This window comes from Cicer arietinum, chromosome 4, assembly GCF_000331145.2.
Source record: "Cicer arietinum cultivar CDC Frontier isolate Library 1 chromosome 4, Cicar.CDCFrontier_v2.0, whole genome shotgun sequence".
Taxonomy (NCBI): domain Eukaryota; kingdom Viridiplantae; phylum Streptophyta; class Magnoliopsida; order Fabales; family Fabaceae; genus Cicer; species Cicer arietinum.
In genome coordinates, this window is record NC_021163.2 from 58,345,339 (window position 1) to 58,351,343 (window position 6,005).

Here is a 6,005-nt window from a genome sequence, read left to right on the forward strand (position 1 = left end):
TATACACAAAAATATATATATATATATATATATATATATATATATACAAACACCATATTTAGTCATATATGTAAAGATAGATGACAAAATCGGCAGGTTTCTACCATGCACTCCCACACCTTAATCTTCCACCTTTTATCCCACACGAAATTATATTTTTGTTCTTTTTTACTATTTATAAAACCCTTAAAAAAATTAACACTCATTTTTTCACCTCTCTTTCAAAACTTTATAAAATTCTCTTACATTTAAAATCAAAATATTCGAAATAGAACAATAAGTATCATTCAAAATTTTGAAATGTTCAAAATGAAGTTTTTCCATAAATCGTTGAAACTTCCGAACATTTTAGAAAATTTCGAAATGAAAGTTTCAAACTTTCGAACATTTAGAAAATTTCGAAATGAAAACTTTCGGATTTTTCAAACTTTCGAAATTTTTAAAATGGAACCTTCGCAAAAATTTCAAAATTTTAGAATTGTTAAAAACTTTCGAAATTAACAATTTACTAAAGGTTTGGCCTGGATCTCAACGTTATTAATTCTTGATATAAGCTTTCCATTTGTATAAACTTTCCAGTTTTTTAATTTTTGAAAGTTTCGAAGATATACTGTTAAGAACATTTCAATGTTTCAAAAAATTTGAAAAAAACTAGAAATTAAAATTTTAAAATATTTGTATTGATGAAAACTTTCGAAAAGGACAAAAATTAACATTTTAAAAGTTTCGTATTCAGGATTTTATAAATAGTAAAAAAGGGCAAAAATATAATTTTAAGTAGAATAGAGTGGGAGGTTAAAGTGTGTGATGCATAGCAGAAACTTCCGAAATGCATTACATGATCCACATCATATCAATTCAAATCAAACAACACATTTTGTCAATTTAGGTAAAAACATTTATTAATGTTAATTAAGACTATTTAAATGATGTCACAATTTGGTCACATGCCATTCACAAGTATATTCAATTTGGGTTCCTTGATAAAAAAAAACCAAAAGCAATGTAAAAAATTATTGTATCTATAGGGACTTGAGCAATCCTAATCTTTGCAATAGTGAGAGATTTTTAGTATCAAAACGCAAACTAAATGACAATAAAAATAAAACATGACATGAAAGAGTGAGATTAAAGTGTTGGGATTAAATTTCATTAATTTTGTTCTTTTGTATTCAAGTAATTAACGTATATATTCTCTATTATAAATCATTAACACCATCATTGCTAATCAAACATTTTTATTCTTTAATGAATTGAGAAATTAACTTTCTTTCTTAAACATCGATTCCTCAAATATTTAACAATAAATTTTATATTTAATATTGATGATTTGTGACTATTAAACTTAATCAGATTAAATAGATGATTTATGCTAAATTCATATTCAAATAGTATTTTCTAATAATACATATAATATATATATATATATATATATACATATAATAGATTACATATGATTCCAATAAAAAAAAAGAAGGTTAGCGGCTCATTGTCATGGTAGGAATACAAGATCAAGATCAAAGAATGGTCTCCAATGATTAATTATTTATTTCTTTCTTTTCTCTATAAAAAGTGAATGAATCCTATAAACCGATAGCTGCTTGGCTTTATATAAAGGCATGGTAAGTGGAAATTCAATTAGTGATTTCAAATTCCCAAAGAATTTAACTTTCTTCAATTTGAATTAATTGTCGTATATAGATAACGGTCTTTAAATTCACTTAGGGTCCGTTTGATGAATATGATAAGAAAAATGATAGAAATAAGTTATCATATTATATCTTAATTTAATATTTGATGAACCTACATGATATGAAAAGGTAATCTAGAATTCTATCATATTTTGTCTTTATAGTTGAAATTTCTATCATGAATATGAGTTGTGTTAGAAACCAGTAAGATAAGATAAGAATAATAGTTTACTCAATTACCCTTATAACATATAATTTAAAATATAAATTGAAATATAATAAAATATAAATATAATCTAAAATATAAAAATGTAAATCTAATTAAATAGAAAAATAATTAATAGAATTTGATATGAAACTTAAAGATAAAATATTAATAATTAATTTAAAAAATGTTTATGATTTTACACAAGGATAGTTTTGTTTTTTTATATAATTCAATAAATTATCATTCTCAATTATAAAAATATGAATGTTAATTAAAATTTTAAAATAAATATAATTTATTTACAACGTATTCTTGCCATTTATATATAATATATATCATATCTTTATTTACATTTTAGCAAATAAAATATAATTATTTGGTTACTCATGATTTTGTTTTTAAAATTTAAATTATTTATTTAGTAGTGTCAATGGATAGTTTTAATATAAAACTATTTCATTAGTTATTTAAATTTTTTTTGTGAACTTATGATATAATAAGTTAATTTAAATAAACTAATATATAATTATTCACAATGGTAATTTTGTTATTTAAATATAATATATATTATATTATATCATGATGAGATGTGTATCAAATACATAAAAAAATAAAATGTTACCATGTGTGTATCAAACACATGATATGGTAGTGTTTATCCTTGAGTAAAAAAAAACTTAATTGCAATTTTAGTCCCCTATTTTAAAAGTCGACATTTTTTGTGTCTCCTTCTGATTTTTTAACTAAAAATTGATGATATTAGATGTTTTAAATAATATGACATATGATACGATAATGTAAAATGATTAACACCAATGAACTTGTAATTAAACGCAGTAAAAACTTATTTTTAACTTCATAAATTTTTCATATTTTTAATTTAGCTAATGACATATGAATAATAAATGTATCTAGATTATTCTATATCATAAAATTGTATGTCACGTCATTAAAAATATGTTAATTCCGCATTTTTTAGTTCAAAAATCTGAAGAATAGACCAAATTTGTCGAGTTTTAAAATAGAGAGACAAAATATCCGTAAATTGGTAATAATATATGGAATAAACTGCAATTAAGCAAAAAAAAATGATAATGTTTACTCTATCGATTACAATCATATCTTTATTCAATTTTTTATCATATCATATTTTTTTATATCATGTACATCAAAAGGATTTTTAATGTCTTTAAATTCTCAATATTTTTTTCTGAGTTATTTGACTTGAAATCGTTAAGCGAATAAAAATTCTCTGAACGAATTTGCTTTGCAAAATACCCCAAACTCTTGGACTTTATTTCACTTAGTGAACAGAAGTTCTATTTTCAGAAAAATTACCAACATGACAAAGAGATATTAACAAGAATTTCAAGTTCACACATAAATCAATGAGCATGGTTTATGAATAACCAATTCTTCACTTGTACATTGCAAAGATTAATCAAAGAATAAAAGCATGGCGTCCCCAAAATGAGATTTTTACAAACATACATTCCATTGTCAATCAATAAGAAATTTACCACAATAATAATCCTATGATTATAAATGCTTTTTTATCCTAATATTCATTACTTTTCTTTCAAACTCGAGATTATATTCAAGAAAGAAAATAAATTTTTAATTTTAAAACCTAAAAAGGTTAAACAAAGATCACTCACTTACTTAAGGGTTAGCTTTTTGGCCATGTAATTTTACTTAGATAATAAAAGAAAATCAACAACATAAATGTAAACACAGGCTCTCAAATCATGAATTCTGTGGTGCTTAAGACTTAAATTTAATGTTGTGGTTAAGAGACGAATCACACAAGGCCCCACGAAGGAATGGCTTACCGACAGTACAAGGCATGACACACATCCAATCATTGGCTGTTTTACACAAATTCAAAAATAACATCAACAAGAATCGAATATGTAACATGTCGGATTTAAATTAAGATATATTAATTTTACACAAAATTATTGTATAGGTCAAATATTTTGTATGGTTCTTAAATTACACGAAAATTATAAGTTAGTTTTTTTTTTTTTTAAAAAGTTAATTAAATTTTTTTTGGGTCAAATTTATTGTTTATATTTGTAAATGTTAGTATCAATTGTCATAATTTTAACTAACAAAATTTAAATTTAATTTTTTTCAATAAACTCGTCTAATTCTTTAGAGATATTGATTGCAATAATTTTAATACCATAAACCCTTAATTAACTTTTAAAAAAATAATTAAATAAAAGAAAATTCGAGTGAGATGCATATTAAATTTTTTAAAATTAAATACAAAATTTTCTTAATTTTAATTTATTATATTAGTTTTTTATATGATGATGATAAAAAATTTATAATAAAATTTTGAAAATATTTAATGAAAAATAATTGAAATGAAATTAAAACTAAAAATTATATATCACTTAATTTATTACACATAAAAGTTAAAATATCTATAATATTTTGTGTAATTTAAAAGGAATATATTTTTTCTATTATATATTTGGCCGGTCGTGGGGGTTTCTAGAAAATTACTTGTTGCTTAAGAAGCAGGCATGCCCTGCAACAAGATAAATAAATAAATTCATTACCAACAAAGTTATATCTTTTATTTGATTCTATTTAATTATTACAGCATATCATATCTGTCACACAAGTGGAAGTGGTTGCTAAATGATACTGTTTAAATCCAACTAAACTATAGCTTAAAATTATAACTAATAAGTTAAATTTTTGTATTTAATGTTAGAACATGCATGTGGACAATTTCATATTTTATAATCAAGAACAACATAATTTATTGAAGTAATTTGAAATTTAAACTCATCAACTCTTTTATATATATAACAGACAAAAAAAATGAAAAATGAAATGGGCTACCATGCATTCAGAAAAAAATGAAAATCCATAATTAAATGCTTCTTGATTACATAAATGTACAAATTACATGTGCATATCAATCAAGTCAGGCTGTGTTTGATTTTGCCTCCCATTTGTTTCTTTCTCTTTTAGCTCGGGATGAACAATCGGTGGTGACCTTCCTAGAACATTTATATATATAATTACACTAATGTATGTTATACGGTTCATTAAAGTTTTAAATAATATAAATTTTACTAAATTTATTGTTAAATTAAAAGGTTATATCATATAAATTATTTAGGTAATATTTTATACAAATTTAAAATTATTTAATTGATGATTGAGATTTATAAATATTACGATATTTAATAAAAATACATAAGACATTAATTTTGATGTATCTTAGTAATATTATCAAATAATTTTAGATTTTTGTAAAATTTTATATGAATGATCTATAATAATATAAAGTTTCAATCTAATAATAAATTTTATAAAATTTGTATTAGTTAAAATATTATTGAACAGTATAATATTACATTGATATAATTTGATATCTTCAATAAGAGTTTAATTAAACATCAAATAGTTTTAAAATTTTATAAAATTTTATAAAATTAATATATTCAATAAGAGTTTTTAATTAGATGGTTGAATTAGTAAAATTTATTAGTAATTATAATCATCAGATTTTCAACCTTATATATATATATGAAGAATGAAATCACACTGGAGTATTGTACTAGTATAGGCCAAACAAATTGAAATCAACAAATTCGACTAAATTTGAACTAAATTTAATTGTTCAATTCACATTAGTAATAAGAGTTGAATTGCGAAGACAAAACTATATGAGTCTCAAGGAGATGTTATTGGTCCTCACACGAATACTAATTACAACAGTAATATCATTAACAATTTTCGCTTGCATAAAAAAATATTTCAATAATATTCTTTATCGTAATTAAGCTACAATGTGTATATCCTAATCGTGACAAGTGATATTATCCTAAAGATATATCTCGATAGAAGACAAAAATAAATAAATAAATTCAAATAAGTAAAAACAAATATCAATAACTTCACTTGGCCATATATATACGTAAATCAAATCATTAATTCTAATTACACCGTTAATAAACATAGATTAGCATACATGACTTGATTGATAATGTATTTCAACAACTACTTGATGATTAATTCGATGATGGAGAGACGCTCCAAAAAAATATTGATGAAACAGTACAGAATTATATATATAT